The sequence below is a fragment of the Bombina bombina genome, chromosome 2 (genome assembly GCF_027579735.1).
Source record: "Bombina bombina isolate aBomBom1 chromosome 2, aBomBom1.pri, whole genome shotgun sequence".
NCBI classification, from domain to species: Eukaryota; Metazoa; Chordata; class Amphibia; order Anura; family Bombinatoridae; genus Bombina; species Bombina bombina.
Window position 1 is genome coordinate 1,448,836,514 of NC_069500.1, and position 21,057 is coordinate 1,448,857,570.

General features: G+C 45.6%; 1 protein-coding gene across 1 annotated transcript in view; it reads right to left on the minus strand.

Moving 5' to 3' along the window:
- LOXL3 (lysyl oxidase like 3) overlaps window positions 1–4,618 on the minus strand; it is a 427,846-nt gene extending 423,228 nt beyond the window's left edge. The window contains exon 1 of the mRNA XM_053700379.1: window positions 4,385–4,618. The gene's annotated coding sequence lies outside the window, so the exon portion shown is untranslated. The remainder of the gene's footprint in view (window positions 1–4,384) is intronic.
- Window positions 4,619–21,057: the final 16,439 nt, after the last annotated feature.

Here is a 21,057-nt window from a genome sequence, read left to right on the forward strand (position 1 = left end):
GCTGCACACACACACACACACACACACACACACACATAAATACACAGAGCTGCACACACACACACATAAATACACAGAGCTGCACACACACACACATAAATACACAGAGCTGCACACACACACACACACACACACACACATAAATACACAGAGCTGCACACACACACACACACATAAATACACAGAGCTGCACACACACACACACACACATAAATACACAGAGCTGCACACACACACACATAAATACACATAGCTGCACACACACACATAAATACACACACACAAATACACAGAGCTGCACACGCACACAAATACACAGAGCTGCACACACACACACACAAATACACAGAGCTGCACACACACACACACACACATAAATACACAGAGCTGCAAACACACACACACACACACATAAATACACAGAGCTGCACACACACACATAAATACACAGATCTGCACACACACACACACACATAAATACACAGAGCTGCACACACACATACATACACAGAGCTGCGCGCACACACACACACACACACACACATAAATACACAGAGCTGCACACACACACACACACACATAAATACACAGAGCTGCACACACACATAAATACACAGAGCTGCACACACACACACACATAAATACACATAGCTGCACACACACACACACATAAATACACAGAGCTGCACACACACACACACACACACACACATAAATACACATAGCTGCACACACACACACATACACACACATAAATACACAGAGCTGCACACACACACACATACACACACATAAATACACAGAGCTGCACACACACACACATAAATACACATAGCTGCACACACACACACACACACACAAATACACAGAGCTGCACACGCACACAAATACACAGAGCTGCACACGCACACAAATACACAGAGCTGCACACACACACACACACAAATACACAGAGCTGCACACACACACACATAAATACACATAGCTGCACGCACACACACATACACACACATAAATACACAGAGCTGCACACACACACATAAATTTACAGAGCTACACACATACACACACATAAATACACAGAGCTGCACACACACACACATAAATACACAGAGCTGCACACACACACACATATAAATACACAGAGCTGCACACACACACACACACAAATACACAGAGCTGCACACACACACATAAATACACAGAGCTGCACACACACAAACATAAAGACACATAGCTGCACATACATAAATACACAGAGCTGCACACACACACACACACACATAAATACACAGAGCTGCACACACACACACACACATAAATACACAGAGCTGCGCGCACACACACACATAAATACACAGAGCTGCACACAGACACACACACATAAATACACAGAGCTGCACACACACACACACACAAATACACAGAGCTGCACACACACACACACACACACACATATAAATACACAGAGCTGCACACACACACACACATAAATACACAGAGCTGCACACACACACAAATACACAGAGCTGCACACACACACAAATACACAGAGCTGCACACACACACACACACACATAAATACACAGAGCTGCACACACACACACACACACATAAATACACAGAGCTGCACACACACACACACACACATAAATACACAGAGCTGCACACACACACACACATAAATACACAGAGCTGCACACACACACACACACACATAAATACACAGAGCTGCACACACACACACACACACACACATAAATACACAGAGCTGCACACACACACACATAAATACACAGAGCTGCACACACACCCACACACCCACACACATAAATACACAGAGCTGCACACACACACACATAAATACACAGAGCTGCACACACACACACACACACATAAATACACAGAGCTGCACACACACACACACACACACACATAAATACACAGAGCTGCACACACACACACATAAATACACAGAGCTGCACACACACACATAAATACACAGATCTGCACACACACACACATAAATACACAGAGCTGCACACACACATACATACACAGAGCTGCGCACACACACACACACACATAAATACACAGAGCTGCACACACACATAAATACACATAGCTGCACACACACACACATAAATACACAGAGCTGCACACACACACACACACACATAAATACACATAGCTGCACACACACACACATACACACACATAAATACACAGAGCTGCACACACACACATAAATTTACAGAGCTACACACATACACACACATAAATACACAGAGCTGCACACACACACACATAAATACACAGAGCTGCACACACACACACATATAAATACACAGAGCTACACACACACACACAAATACACAGAGCTACACACACACACACAAATACACAGAGCTGCACACACACACATAAATACACAGAGCTGCACACACACAAACATAAAGACACATAGCTGCACATACATAAATACACAGAGCTGCACACACACACACACACACATAAATACACAGAGCTGCACACACACACACACACATAAATACACAGAGCTGCGCGCACACACACACATAAATACACAGAGCTGCACACAGACACACACACATAAATACACAGAGCTGCACACACACACACACACACACAAATACACAGAGCTGCACACACACACACACACACACACATATAAATACACAGAGCTGCACACACACACACACATAAATACACAGAGCTGCGCGCGCACACACACACACACACACACACAAAAACACAGAGCTGCACACACACACACACATAAATACACAGAGCTACACACACACACACACATAAATACACAGAGCTGCACACACACACACACACAAATACACAGACCTGCACACACACACACACACACACACATAAATACACAGAGCTGCACACACACACACACACATAAATACACAGAGCTGCACACACACACACACACACACATAAATATACAGAGCTGCGCGCACACACACACACACACACAAATACACAGAGCTGCGCACACACACACACACATAAATACACATAGCTGCACACACACACAGACACACACACATAAATACACAGAGCTGCGCACACACACACACACATAAATACACATAGCTGCACACACAGACACACACACATAAATACACAGAGCTGCACACACACATAAATACACAGAGCTGCACACACACACACACACACATAAATACACATAGCTGCACACACACACACATAAATACACATAGCTGCACACACACACATAAATATACAGAGCTGCACACACACACATAAATATACAGAGCTGCACACACACACATAAATATACAGAGCTGCACACACACACATAAATATACAGAGCTGCACACACACACACACATAAATATACAGAGCTGCGCGCACACACACACACACAAATACACAGAGCTGCGCACACACACACACACATAAATACACATAGCTGCACACACACACAGACACACACACATAAATACACAGAGCTGCGCACACACACACACACATAAATACACATAGCTGCACACACAGACACACACACATAAATACACAGAGCTGCACACACACATAAATACACAGAGCTGCACGCACACACACACACACACACACACACATAAATACACATAGCTGCACACACACACACATAAATATACAGAGCTGCACACACACACATAAATATACAGAGCTGCACACACACACATAAATATACAGAGCTGCACACACACACATAAATATACAGAGCTGCACACACACACACACATAAATATACAGAGCTGCACGCACACACACACACACACACACATAAATACACAGAGCTGCACACGCACACACACACACAAATACACAGAGCTGCACACACACACACACATAAATACACAGAGCTGCACGCACACACACACACACACACACATAAATACACATAGCTGCACACACACACACATAAATATACAGAGCTGCACACACACACACACATAAATATACAGAGCTGCACGCACACACACACACACACACACATAAATACACAGAGCTGCACACGCACACACACACACAAATACACAGAGCTGCACACACACACACACATAAATACACAGAGCTGCACGCACACACACACACACACACACATAAATACACATAGCTGCACACACACACACATAAATATACAGAGCTGCACACACACACACACACACATAAATACACATAGCTGCACACACACACACATAAATATACAGAGCTGCACACACACACATAAATATACAGAGCTGCACACACACACACAAATACACAGAGCAGCACACACAGACACATAAATACACACGTGCACATAAACATAAAAACTTTTGTGTTTATCACTTACCTTTAGTGATCTGGGTTGAACTTTCTTCCGTCTGTTCGTCTGTCTGTCGCTTTAATCTGAGTCTGTTTCTCAATACTTTATCATAGTTTAATATAATTCTGATTTATCTGCCTCTTATCTTCCCCTCTGTCTCTTTATCCTCTGCTCTCTCCTCTGTCCTGTGCGCTTTCTCCCTCTGTCTCTCTGATCAATCCCTGTCTGTTTCTCACTTTTCCACTTTCAGTCCCTAAGGATTCAAAGAAAACAAGGAATGAAAGAGACAGAAGGGGGCGGGCAGGGGCTGTGTGCAGACTGCAGAGTGCCACATATACACTCAGTGAGACAGCTAGTGATACACAGTAATACACTCAGTGAGACAGTGATACACAGTAATACACTCAGTGAGACAGCTAGTGATACACAGTAATACACACATATACACTCAGTGAGACAGTGATACACAGTAATACACACATATACACTCAGTGAGACAGTGATACACAGTAATACACACATATACACTCAGTGAGACAGTGATACACAGTAATACACACATATACACTCAGTGAGACAGTGATACACAGTAATACACACATATACACTCAGTGATACAGTGATACACAGTAATACACACATATACACTCAGTGAGACAGTGATACACAGTAATACACACATATACACTCAGTGAGACAGCAAGTGATACACAGTAATACACACATATACACTCAGTGAGACAGTGATACACAGTAATACACACATATACCAGTAATACACACATATACACTCAGTGAGACAGTGATGCACAGTAATACACACATATACACTCAGTGAGACAGTGATACACAGTAATACACACATATACACTCAGTGAGACAGTGATACACAGTAATACACACATATACACTCAGTGAGACAGTGATACACAGTAATACACACATATACACTCAGTGAGACAGTGATACACAGTAATACACACATATACACTCAGTGAGACAGTGATACACAGTAATACACACATATACACTCAGTGAGACAGTAATACACAGTAATACACACATATAAACTCAGTGAGACAGTGATACACAGTAATACACACATATACACTCAGTGAGACAGTAATACACAGTAATACACACATATACACTCAGTGAGACAGCTAGTGATACACAGTAATACACACATATACACTCAGTGAGACAGTGATACACAGTAATACACACATATACACTCAGTGAGACAGTGATACACAGTAATACACACATATACACTCAGTGAGACAGTGATACACAGTAATACACACATATACACTCAGTGAGACAGTGATACACAGTAATACACACATATACACTCAGTGAGACAGTGATACACAGTAATACACACATATACACTCAGTGAGACAGTGATACACAGTAATACACACATATACACTCAGTGAGACAGCTAGTGATACACAGTAATACACACATATACACTCAGTGAGACAGTGATACACAGTAATACACACATATAAACTCAGTGAGACAGTGATACACAGTAATACACACATATACACTCAGTGAGACAGTGATACACAGTAATACACACATATACACTCAGTGAGACAGTGATACACAGTAATACACACATATATACACTCAGTGAGACAGTGATACACAGTAATACACACATATACACTCAGTGAGACAGTGATACACAGTAATACACACATATATACACTCAGTGAGACAGTGATACACAGTAATACACACATATATACACTCAGTGAGACAGTGATACACAGTAATACACACACATACACTCAGTGAGACAGTGATACACAGTAATACACACATATACACTCAGTGAGACAGTGATACACAGTAATACACACATATACACTCAATGAGACAGTGATACACAGTAATACACACATATACACTCAGTGAGACAGTGATACACAGTAATACACATATATACACTCAGTGAGACAGTGATACACAGTAATACACACATATACACTCAGTGAGACAGTGATACACAGTAATACACACACATACACTCAGTGAGACAGTGATACACAGTAATACACACATATACACTCAGTGAGACAGTGATACACAGTAATACACATATATACACTCAGTGAGACAGTGATACACAGTAATACACACATATACACTCAGTGAGACAGTGATACACAGTAATACACACATATACACTCAGTGAGACAGTGATACACAGTAATACACACATATACACTCAGTGAGACAGTGATACACAGTAATACACACACATACACTCAGTGAGACAGTGATACACAGTAATACACACATATACACTCAGTGAGACAGTGATACACAGTAATACACATATATACACTCAGTGAGACAGTGATACACAGTAATACACACATATACACTCAGTGAGACAGTGATACACAGTAATACACACATATACACTCAGTGAGACAGTGATACACAGTAATACACACATATACACTCAGTGAGACAGTGATACACAGTAATACACACATATACACTCAGTGAGACAGCAATACACACATATACACTCAGTGAGACAGTGATACACAGTAATACACACATATACTGTGGCAAACCTAGCCACTTCTGGACTATAACATAAGAAAGGTTGTCTATAGGCTGTATATTGTGCTATGTAGATGTGACAGACCCTTCTGTCAGCACTGAAAGAGTTAACTGTGTTCAGCTTTAGCCTCAGCTATTGTGCACTGTCATTAATGTTATTGATACACAGTCCATTGTTTAATCAACCTCAGAGAGCAGACCCTAGATGATAAGGAAAGCCAAGTGTGTGTCTGTGTTTAAATTGTTATCAGCTTGAGCAAGGTATTCTATTGTATCATGTAAAAGGGCGTGTTCCCTCCATTCAATGTACAACATTCTTTCAACCCCCCTTCTGGGGGGGGTCAGACCTGCATAAATACTGGGCATGTGAGCCTTAATAAAATTCATTCTGTTTAAACCTGAAAACTGGCTGGGTTGTGAACTGCTGATTCCCTATGCAGGACATTGTTCCCTGGTGTTGACCCTTGGTATCCGGTTGGTACCGTTACAATTGATGGCAAGCGACGGAATGAACCTTATCGCCCAGAAGAGCAACTACACAAGCCAGTAACCTCAGGAAGAGGGGGATTACTACAATACTGACTAAGATGGAAGGAGTACCAGGGACCGAAGTGAATGGAGATGGATTATTCTAAGCTAAAGAGACAAACGTAAAAGGAACTGCTAGAAGCCAGGGGAAAGATAGGCAGCAGCAAACCCAAGGCTATATTAATTGCTGAGCTGATGGAGGGAGACAGAGCTCGCAGCGCTACGCCTCCAGCAGCCATGGAGGAGACCCTATACCAGAGGGAAATGAGGACCAGGCTGGAATTTTTACCCCAACCTGTACCACGGGATATGCTATCCGTGGTAATGGCAGATGTGCAGGAGTACGTGATGGCACACAGTCCGCGGAATGCATCCTCCCGAGCAGAATCCATTTTGGACGCACTCAGCAACCCAGTAAGACCCAAAATCCCATACCATGCATTTAAAATGTTTTGTGAGGAGAAGGATGAGATTGATGGGTATTTACAGGATTTTGAGAGACTGTGCGAGTTACATGATTTGGAGCAGTCCGTATGGGTGCCGGTGCAAGCAGGCAAGCTAGCCGGTAGGGCAGCGGAAGCGTATCGCGCTGTACCCAGGGAGGACAGCAAGGATTACGCTAAAGTGAAGAGAGCGATCTTGGAAAGATATGCCATTACCTCAGAGGCATACCGGCGCAAGTTTAGAGGCCTGCGCAAGCCAGAAAGAGATTCCCATGCAGAGTGGGCCCACAAGCTGGATCAAGCATCTCAGGGGTGGATACAGGCCAGCCAAGCTACCACCATGGAAGAATTGCGACAACTGATGCTGTTGGAGCAATTCTTTAACGGCTTGTCCCCAGAAGCCCAAGAATGGGTGAGAGATCGAAAACCCCTCACCTTAACCGAAGCAGCCAGATTAGCAGACCAGCATTTTGATGCCAGGAGGCACCATGGACTACAGCCTAACAACGGACGGGCTAATATACAATGCCACACCTGCAAGCAGTGGGGACATATGGCACGTGAGTGCACCCAAAATCGGAGCAGACAAGCTTGGAACCAGGTCAGACAGAACCTGGCCCCAAGGGCGGCTGCTCACCATTACCAAACGGAGCCAGCCGCTCATGAGGTGTTGAGCACCCAAGCCGAGGAACCCCTGGGAATTCTGCATGAGGTGATGTCGGTCCAGGGACTTCGGGATTCGGGAGCTACTTTAACCCTGATAGCTCCCCATTTGGTGCCGGATACAGCACCCACTGGCGGATCCGTGGCAGTACGAGGGGCAGGGGGAGCAGTATACCGATTGCCCACTGCTAGAGTGGAGTACAGACCCCGAGTCACCCCAGCAGCTGCCAGTTACCAACCCCCGGCGCACCGCTATACCACACGGCCTCCGGCCACGAACTACCCTCAGAGAGCCCGGTTCAATTCGCGGGGCTACTCACAACCTATTCGGTGCTTTGGATGTAAGCAACTAGGGCACAAAAGACCAGAGTGTCCCCTAAACGCAGCGAATCAAGCACAGTCCTGGAGAAGACCCGCTGGCGGAATCCCACATAATCCTCAGCCTGTGGCCCGCTACGTAGAGGCGCCAGAATGCTGGGGCAGCCTACATGAAGCAGACCCCGTGCAAGCTGCCCACCGGAATAACCGGCAACGGGTTAAAGTGAATGGGAAGGAGGTCAGTTGTCTACGGGATACTGGTGCTACCATGACCTTGCTTCAAGAGAACTTGGTGCCTGAGAAACAGCACACTGGAGACACTGTGGCTGTGAGGGTAGCAGGGGGCACTGTGTTCCGCCTACCTGTTGCCAGGGTACATTTGGATTGGGGAGTGGGCGCTAGACTTGTGAATGTGGGGGTCAAGAAGGACTTACCTGCTGATGTTCTCCTTGGAAATGACTTGGCCCCCCCTTGTTTCTGCCTATGCTCCCATGGATCCCGCTGATGTTAACCCTGTGACTACCCAAGCCCAGTCCCTCCGGGAAGAGACGCTTCCATGTTTGGGGTGGGGGCAGTACTGAGCCAAGTTGGAGCAGATGGCGGAGAACACCCCGTAGCTTACTTGAGCCGAAAGTTGTTGCCCCGGACATCCCCAAGCCGATCCGTTGGGATCAGACTGTGTATGCCGGCTTGGTTCTGGGGGAGCATTGTGGCAAACCTAGCCACTTCTGGACTATAACATAAGAAAGGTTGTCTATAGGCTGTATATTGTGCTATGTAGATGTGACAGACCCTTCTGTCAGCACTGAAAGAGTTAACTGTGTTCAGCTTTAGCCTCAGCTATTGTGCACTGTCATTAATGTTATTGATACACAGTCCATTGTTTAATCAACCTCAGAGAGCAGACCCTAGATGATAAGGAAAGCCAAGTGTGTGTCTGTGTTTAAATTGTTATCAGCTTGAGCAAGGTATTCTATTGTATCATGTAAAAGGGCGTGTTCCCTCCATTCAATGTACAACATTCTTTCAACCCCCCTTCTGGGGGGGGTCAGACCTGCATAAATACTGGGCATGTGAGCCTTAATAAAATTCATTCTGTTTAAACCTGAAAACTGGCTGGGTTGTGAACTGCTGATTCCCTATGCAGGACATTGTTCCCTGGTGTTGACCCTTGGTATCCGGTTGGTACCGTTACACTGTATATTGTGCTATGTAGATGTGACAGACCCTTCTGTCAGCACTGAAAGAGTTAACTGTGTTCAGCTATTGTGCACTGTCATTAATGTTATTGATACACAGTCCATTGTTTAATCAACCTCAGAGAGCAGACCCTAGATGATAAGGAAAGCCAAGTGTGTGTCTGTGTTTAAATTGTTATCAGCTTGAGCAAGGTATTCTATTGTATCATGTAAAAGGGCGTGTTCCCTCCATTCAATGTACAACATTCTTTCAACCCCCCTTCTGGGGGGGTCAGACCTGCATAAATACTGGGCATATGAGCCTTAATAAAAGTGATTCTGTTTAAAACCTGAAAACTGGCTGGGTTGTGAATTGCTGATTCCCTATGCAGGACATTGTTCCCTGGTGTTAACCCTTGGTATCCGGTTGGTACCGTTACAACAGTAATACACACATATACACTCAGTGAGACAGTGATACACAGTAATACACACATATACACTCAGTGAGACAGTGATACACAGTAATACACACATATACACTCAGTGAGACAGTGATACACAGTAATACACACATATACACTCAGTGAGACAGTGATACACAGTAATACACACATATACACTCAGTGAGACAGTGATACACAGTAATACACACATATACACTCAGTGAGACAGTGATACACAGTAATACACACATATAGACTCAGTGAGACAGTGATACACAGTAATCCACACATATACACTCAGTGAGACAGCTAGTGATACACAGTAATACACATATACACACTCAGTGAGACAGTGATACGCAGTAATACACACATATACACTCAGTGAGACAGTGATACACAGTAATCCACACATATACACTCAGTGAGACAGTGATACACAGTAATACACACATATACACTCAGTGAGACAGTAATACACAGTAATACACACATATACACTCAGTGAGACAGTGATACACAGTAATACACACATATACACTCAGCGAGACAGCTAGTGATACACAGTAATACACACATATACACTCAGTGAGACAGTGATACACAGTAATACACACATATACACTCAGTGAACAGTGATACACAGTAATACACACATATACACTCAGTGAGACAGTGATACACAGTAATACACACATATACACTCAGTGAGACAGTGATACACAGTAATACACACATATACACTCAGTGAGACAGTGATACACAGTAATAAACACATATACACTCAGTGAGACAGTGATACACAGTAATACACACATATACACTCAGTGAGACAGTGATACACAGTAATACACACATATACACTCAGTGAGACAGTGATACACAGTAATCCACACATATACACTCAGTGAGACAGCTAGTGATACACAGTAATACACATATACACACTCAGTGAGACAGTGATACACAGTAATACACACATATACACTCAGTGAGACAGTGATACACAGTAATCCACACATATACACTCAGTGAGACAGTGATACACAGTAATACACACATATACACTCAGTGAGACAGTAATACACAGTAATACACACATATACACTCAGTGAGACAGTGATACACAGTAATACACACATATACACTCAGCGAGACAGCTAGTGATACACAGTAATACACACATATACACTCAGTGAGACAGTGATACACAGTAATACACACATATACACTCAGTGAGACAGTGATACACAGTAATACACACATATACACTCAGTGAGACAGTGATACACAGTAATACACACATATACACTCAGTGAGACAGTGATACACAGTAATACACACATATACACTCAGTGAGACAGTGATACACAGTAATAAACACATATACACTCAGTGAGACAGTGATACACAGTAATACACACATATACACTCAGTGAGACAGTGATACACAGTAATACACACATATACACTTAGTGAGACAGTGATACACAGTAATACACACATATACACTCAGTGAGACAGTGATACACAGTAATACACACATATACACTCAGTGAGACAGTGATACACAGTAATACACACATATACACTCAGTGAGACAGTGATACACAGTAATACACACATATACACTCAGTGAGACAGTAATACACAGTAATACACACATATACACTCAGTGAGACAGTGATACACAGTAATACACACATATACACTCAGTGAGACAGTGATACACACATATACACTCAGTGAGACAGTGAGACAGTGATACACACATATACACTCAGTGAGACAGTGATACACAGTAATACACACATATACACTCAGTGAGACAGTGATACACAGTAATACACACATATACACTCAGTGAGACAGTGATACACAGTAATACACACATATACACTCAGTGAGACAGTTATACACAGTAATACACACATATACACTCAGTGAGACAGTGATACACAGTAATACACACATATACACTCAGTGAGACAGTGATACACAGTAATACACACATATACACTCAGTGAGACAGTGATACACAGTAATACACACATATACACTCAGTGAGACAGTGATACACAGTAATACACACATATACACTCAGTGAGACAGTGATACACAGTAATACACACATATACACTCAGTGAGACAGTGATACACAGTAATACACACATATACACTCACTGAGACAGTGATACACAGTAATACACACATATACACTCAGTGAGACAGTGATACACAGTAATACACACATATACACTCAGTGAGACAGTGATACACAGTAATACACACATATACACTCAGTGAGACAGTGATACACAGTAATACACACATATACACTCAGTGAGACAGTAATACACACATATACATTCAGTGAGACAGTGATACACAGTAATACACACATATACATTCAGTGAGACAGTGATACACAGTAATACACACATATACATTCAGTGAGACAGTGATACACAGTAATACACACATATACATTCAGTGAGACAGTGATACACAGTAATACACACATATACACTCAGTGAGACAGTGATACACAGTAATACACACATATACACTCAGTGAGACAGTGATACACAGTAATACACACATATACACTCAGTGAGACAGTGATACACAGTAATACACACATATACACTCAGTGAGACAGTGATACACAGTAATACACACATATACACTCAGTGAGACAGTGATACACAGTAATACACACATATACACTCAGTGAGACAGTGATACACAGTAATACACACATATACACTCAGTGAGACAGTAATACACACATATACACTCAGTGAGACAGTGATACACAGTAATACACACATATACACTCAGTGAGACAGTGATACACAGTAATACACACATATACACTCAGTGAGACAGCTAGTGATACACAGTAATACACACATACACACTCAGTGAGACAGTGATACACAGTAATACACACATATACACTCAGTGAGACAGCTAGTGATACATAGTAATACACACATACACACTCAGTGAGACAGTGATACACAGTAATACACACATATACACTCAGTGAGACAGTGATACACAGTAATACACACATATACACTCAGTGAGACAGTGATACACAGTAATACACACATATACACTCAGTGAGACAGTGATACACAGTAATACACACATTGTGGCAAACCTAGCCACTTCTGGACTATAATGTAAGAAAGGTTGTCTATAGGCTGTATTGTGTTCTATGTAGATGTGACAGACCCTTCTGTCAGTACTGAAGGTGTTAACTGTGTTCAACTTTAAGAAGCTATTGTGTACTGTCATTAAAGTTAGTGATACACAGTCCATTGTTTAATCACCCTCAGAGAGCAGACGCCTAGGTGATAAGAAAAGCCAAATGTGTTTTGTGTTTAAGTTGTTATCTGCCTAAGTAAACTAATGTGATTCTATTGTAGTCTGTCCAAGGGTATGGGCCCTCCATCTAATGTACAAGATTCTTTCAACCCCCCATCTGGGGGGTCAGACCTGCATAAATACTAGGCAAAGCCTTTTAATAAATGTCATTCTGTTTTAAACTTGAAAACTGGCTGGGTTGTGAATTGCTGATTCCCTATGCAGGACATTGTTCCCTGGTGTTAACCCTTGGTATCCTGTTGGTACCGTTACAATTGGTGGCAAGCGACGGAATGAACCTTATCGCCCAGAAGAGCAACTACACAAGCCAGTAACCTCAGGAAGAGGGGGATTACTACAATACTGACTAAGATGGAAGGAGTACCAGGGACCGAAGTGAATGGAGATGGATTATTCTAAGCTAAAGAGACAAACGTTAAAGGAACTGCTAGAAGCCAGGGGAAAGATAGGCAGCAGCAAACCCAAGGCTATATTAATTGCCGAGCTGATGGAGGGAGACAGAGCTCGCAGCGCTACGCCTCCAGCAGCCATGGAGGAGACCCTATACCAGAGGGAAATGAGGACCAGGCTGGAATTTTTACCCCAACCTGTACCACGGGATATGCTATCCGTGGTAATGGCAGATGTGCAGGAGTACGTGATGGCACACAGTCCGCGGAATGCATCCTCCCGAGCAGAATCTATTTTGGATGCACTCAGCAACCGAGTAAGACCCAAAATCCCATACCATGCATTTAAAATGTTTTGTGAGGAGAAGGATGAGATCGATGGGTATTTACAGGATTTTGAGAGACTGTGTGAGTTACATGATTTGGAGCAGTCCGTATGGGTGCCGGTGCTAGAAGGCAAGCTAGCCGGTAGGGCAGCGGAAGCGTATCGCGCTGTACCCAGGGAGGACAGCAAGGATTACGCTAAAGTGAAGAGAGCGATCTTGGAAAGATATGCCATTACCCCAGAGGCATACCGGCGCAAGTTTAGAGGCCTGCGCAAGCCAGAAAGAGATTCACATGCAGAGTGGGCCCACAAGTTGGATCAAGCATCTCAAGGGTGGATACAGGCCAGCCAAGCTACCACCATGGAAGAATTGCGACAACTGATGCTGTTGGAGCAATTCTTTAACGGCTTGTCCCCAGAAGCCCAAGAATGGGTGAGAGATCGAAAACCCCTCACCTTAACCGAAGCAGCCAGATTAGCAGACCAGCATTTTGATGCCAGGAGGCACCATGGACTACAGCCTAACAACCCCACAGCGGCACCTTTTCGCCCAGCCCCAGGGAATCCACCCCCCCCCCCCTCACGATACAACGGATGGGCGAATATACAATGCCACACCTGCAAGCAGTGGGGACATATGGCACGTGAGTGCACCCAAAATCGGAGCAGACAAGCTTGGAACCAGGTCAGACAGAACCTGGCCCCAAGGGCGGCTGCTCACCATTACCAAACGGAGCCAGCCGCTCATGAGGTGTTGAGCACCCAAGCCAAGGAACCCCTGGGAATTCTGCATGAGGTGATGTCGGTCCGGGCCACCGATAACCGGCAACATCACCGCCAGCTGGTGACCGTAGAGGGGAAGGAGGTCCAGGGACTTCGGGATTCGGGAGCTACTTTAACCCTGATAGCTCCCCATTTGGTGCCGGATACAGCACACACTGGTGGATCCGTGGCAGTACGAGGGGCAGGGGGAGCGGTATACCGATTGCCCACTGCTAGAGTGGAGTACAAACCCCCAGTCACCCCAGCAGCTGCCAGTTACCAGCCCCCGGCGCACCGCTATACCACACGGCCTCCAGCCACGAACTACCCTCAGAGAGCCCGGTTCAATTCGCGGGGCTACTCACAACCTATTCGGTGCTTTGGATGTAAGCAACTAGGGCACAAAAGACCAGAGTGTCCCCTAAACGCAGCGAATCAAGCACAGTCCTGGAGAAGACCCGCCGGCGGAATCCCACATAATCCTCAGCCTGCGGCCCGCTACGTAGAGGCGCCAGAATGCTGGGGCAGCCTACATGAAGCAGACCCCGTGCAAGCTGCCCACCGGAATAACCGGCAACGGGTTAAAGTGAATGGGAAGGAGGTCAGTGGTCTACGGGATACTGGTGCTACCATGACCTTGCTTCAAGAGAACTTGGTGTCTGAGAAACAGCACACTGGAGACACTGTGGCTGTGAGGGTAGCAGGGGGCACTGTGTTTCGCCTACCTGTTGCCAGGGTACATTTGGATTGGGGAGTGGGCGCTAGACCTGTGAATGTGGGGGTCAAGAAGGACTTACCTGCTGATGTTCTCCTTGGAAATGACTTGGCCCCCCTTGTTTCTGCCTATACTCTCATGGGTCCCGCTGATGTTAACCCTGTGACTACCCATGCCCAGTCCCTTCGGGAAGTGGTACATTTTAACCGTGGTGGACTACGCCACTAGGTACCCCGAGGCCATTGCTCTCTCCAACATCCATGCAGAGACGGTAGCTGAAGCCCTATTTGAGGAGCTACAACCTAGTTTGGTTTACTTACAAGTTGCTGTTACCTTTTATATTTTAATCAGGGCCCTCAAAAAGTTGCAGCCGTACCTGTATGGACAACCTTTTTCCTTACTCACAGATCACAACCCGTTGGTGCGGCTGAACCGTGTGGCCGGGGACAATGCCAGGCTGCTGCGCTGGAGTTTGGCGCTGCAGCCCTTCGACTTTACAATCCATTATCGCCCAGGGAAACAAAACGGTAACGCCGACGGGTTGTCCAGACAAACTGAACTTGAAAAGTGATCTGTGAGTACTTCCCCGGACATCCCCAAGCCGATCCGTTGGGATCAGACTGTGTATGCCGGCTTGGTTCTGGGGGAGCATTGTGGCAAACCTAGCCACTTCTGGACTATAATGTAAGAAAGGTTGTCTATAGAATGTATTGTGTGCTATGTAGATGTGACAGACCCTTCTGTCGGTACTGAAGGAGTTAACTGTGTTCAGCTCTAAGAAGCTATTGTGTACTGTCATTAAAGTTAGTGATAAACAGTCCATTGTTTAATCACCCTCAGAGAGCAGACGCCTAAGTAAAGTAATGTGATTCTATTGTGGCCTGTCCAAGGGTGTGGTCCCTCCATCTAATGTACAACATTCTTTCAACCCCCATCTGGGGGGTCAGACCTGCATAAATACTAGGCATAGCCTTTTAATAAATGTCATTCTGTTTTAAACCTGAAAACTGGCTGGGTTGTGAATTGCTGATTCCCTATGCAGGACATTGTTCCCTGGTGTTAACCCTTGGTATCCTGTTGGTACCGTTACAGTACCGTTACAATTGGTGGCAAGCGACGGAATGAACCTTATCGCCCAGAAGAGCAACTACACAAGCCAGTAACCTCAGGAAAAGGGGGATTACTACAATACTGACTAAGATGGAAGGAGTACCAGGGACCGAAGTGAATGGAGATGGATTATTCTAAGCTAAAGAGACAAACGTTAAAGGAACTGCTAGAAGCCAGGGGAAAGATAGGCAGCAGCAAACCCAAGGCTATATTAATTGCCGAGCTGATGGAGGGAGACAGAGCTTGCAGCGCTACACCTCGAGCAGCCATGGAGGAGACCCTATACCAGAGGGAAATGAGGACCAGGCTGGAATTTTTACCCCAACCTGTACCACGGGATATGCTATCCGTGGTAATGGCAGATGTGCAAGAGTACGTGATGGCACACAGTCCGCGGAATGCATCCTCCCGAGCAGAATCCATTTTGGACGCACTCAGCAACCCAGTAAGACCCAAAATCCCATACCATGCATTTAAAATGTTTTGTGAGGAGAAGGATGAGATCGATGGGTATTTACAGGATTTTGAGAGACTGTGCAAGTTACATGATTTGGAGCAGTCCGTATGGGTGCCGGTGCTAGCAGGCAAGCTAGCCGGTAGGGCAGCGGAAGCGTATCGCGCTGTACCCAGGGAGGACAGCAAGGATTACGCTAAAGTGAAGAGAGCGATCTTGGAAAGATATGCCATTACCCCAGAGGCATACCGGCGCAAGTTTAGAGGCCTGCGCAAGCCAGAAAGAGATTCACATGCAGAGTGGGCCCACAAGCTGGATCAAGCATCTCAAGGGTGGATACAGGCCAGCCAAGCTACCACCATGGAAGAATTGCGACAACTGATGCTGTTGGAGCAATTCTTTAATGGCTTGTCCCCAGAAGCCCAAGAATGGGTGAGAGATCGAAAACCCTTCACCTTAACCGAAGCAGCCAGATTAGCAGACCAGCATTTTGATGCCAGGAGGCACCATAGACTACAGCCTAACAACCCCACAGTGGCACCTTTTCGCCCAGCCCCAGGGAATCCACCCCCCCCCCTCACGATACAACGGACGGGCGAATATACAATGCCACACCTGCAAGCAGTGGGGACATATGGCACGTGAGTGCACCCAAAATCGGAGCAGACAAGCTTGGAACCAGTTCAGACAGAACCTGGCCCCAAGGGCGGCTGCTCACCATTACTAAACAGAGCCAGCCGCTCATGAGGTGTTGAGCACCCAAGCCGAGGAACCCCTGGGAATTCTGCATGAGGTGATGTCGGTCCGGGCCACCGATAACCGGCAACATCACCGCCAGCTGGTGACCGTAGAGGGGAAGGAGGTCCAGGGACTTCGGGATTCGGGAGCTACTTTAACCCTGATAGCTCCCCATTTGGTGCCGGATACAGCACAAACTGGCGGATCCGTGGCAGTATGAGGGGCAGGGGGAGCGGTATACCGATTGCCCACTGCTAGAGTGGAGTACAGACCCCCAGTCACCCGCCAGTTACCAGCCCCCGGCGCACCGCTATACCACACGGCCTCCGGCCACGAACTACCCTCAGAGAGCCCGGTTCAATTCGCGGGGCTACTCACAACCTATTCGGTGCTTTGGATGTAAGCATCTAGGGCACAAAAGACCAGAGTGTCCCCTAAATGCAGCGAATCAAGCACAGTCCTGGAGAAGACCCGCCGGCGGAATCCCACATAATCCTCAGCCTGCGGCCCGCTACGTAGAGGCGCCAGAATGCTGGGGCAGCCTACATGAAGCAGACCCCGTGCAAGCTGCCCACCGGAATAACCGGCAACGGGTTAAAGTGAATGAGAAGGAGGTCAGTGGTCTACGGGATACTGGTGCTACCATGACCTTGCTTCAAGAGAACTTGGTGTCTGAGAAACAGCACACTGGAGACACTGTGGCTGTGAGGGTAGCAGGGGACACTGTGTTCCGCCTACCTGTTGCCAGGGTACATTTGGATTGGGGAGTGGGCGCTAGACCTGTGAATGTGGGGGTCAAGAAGGACTTACCTGCTGATGTTCTCCTTGGAAATGACTTGGCCCCCCTTGTTTCTGCCTATGCTCCCATGGGTCCCGCTGATGTTAACCCTGTGACTACCCAAGCCCAGTCCCTCCGGGAAGAGGTACATTTTAACCGTGGTGGACTACGCCCCTAGGTACCCCGAGGCCATTGCTCTCTCCAACATCCATGCAGAGACGGTAGCTGAAGCCTTAATAAAAAAAAAAAATATTTTCCCGGGTAGGGTTCCCCCAGGAGATAATATCGGATAGGGGCACCCAGTTTACCGCAGAGGTGACCCAACAACTAAAGACTGCTCTAACTAATGCGCCTGTACTTGCTGCACCCGATCCCACTAAAAGATTTCTTGTTCACACAGACGCTTCGATGTTTGGAGTGGGGGCAGTGCTGAGCCAAGTTGGAGCAGATCGAAAAAGAATGCCTGGCCGTGGTGTGGGCCCTCAAAAAGTTGCAGCCGTACCTGTATGGACAACCTTTTTCCTTACTCACAGATGACAACCCGTTGGTGTGGCTGAACCGTGTGGCCGGGGACAATGCCAGGCTGCTGCGCTGGAGTTTGGCGCTGCAGCCCTTCGACTTTACAATCCATTACCGCCCAGGGAAACAAAACGGTAACGCAGACGGGTTGTCCAGACAAACTGAACTTGAAAAGTGATCTGTGAGTACTTCCCCGGACATCCCAAGCCGATCCGTTGGGATCAGACTGTGTATACCGGCTTGGTTCTGGGGGAGCATTGTGGCAAACCTAGCCACTTCTGGACTATAATGTAAGAAAGGTGGTCTATAGGCTGTATTGTGTGCTATGTAGATGTGACAGACCCTTCTGTCAGTACTGAAGGAGTTAACTGTGTTCAGCTTAAGAAGCTATTGTGTACTGTCATTAAAGTTAGTGATAAACAGTCCATTGTTTAATCACCCTCAGAGAGCAGATGCCTAGGTGATAAGAAAAGCCAAATGTGTCTTGTGTTTAAATTGTTATCAGCTTAAGCAAGGTAAATCTATTGTATCATGTTGTTACAAACTGCTATTTGTGACTGGCCCTTTAAATGGAAGGTTGCCCTGCTTCCCTGGATTTTGGAGAAGCCTATTTGCCAGCCTCCTTCCTCATGACTATGGCCCCTGGAAGATTGTGCCCCTGAGAGTATATTGACTTTTGTTGGGTGTGTGTGGCCCTTTGGGAACCGTCTGGGGACATATTGTGACTTTGGTGAACAATGCCCCCTTTAAGACTATGTCCCCAGACCTGTGAAATGACTTGTCCCTGGCTTTCTCCCACTTGGTTCAGTTTCATTGTGTGCCATTAAGTGCTATGTGACAGACCCTTCGGTCAGAACTACAGAGATAACTTTGTTCAGCTTCAAGAAGCATTCTAAATACAAGTTTGCTGGGATCAGCTCTAATTAAGTTTAGTGATAAAACATTCCCATTGTCTAATCAGACTTCTAGTAGTGATAAGGTGGACTGCATTGTTTTATTGTGTGTAAAATGTTATCTGCTGAAGTAATGTTGTGGCCTGTCAAAGGGCGTGTCTCTCTATCTAATATCAAATGTGTGATGGGGGATTTTATGCCTCCCCCTGAGAGTGTCCTGTTTGCATGTAACCTCAATAAAAAGCAGGCTGTGTGCTCCAGCACATCAGACCTATTTTTGACCCTCTAACTTGCAGCTTTGACTCATGTTTGTAGGGGACAGCTTATAATCACTACAGGGATTGCTATGCTCTTCATACTCCCTTAGCTACAGGGATTGCTACAGAAGGAAGAGGTTCACCTACTGGAGCCTGGTCATAGGTCCAGGGCGCAGAGCAGACGGCGAGATAC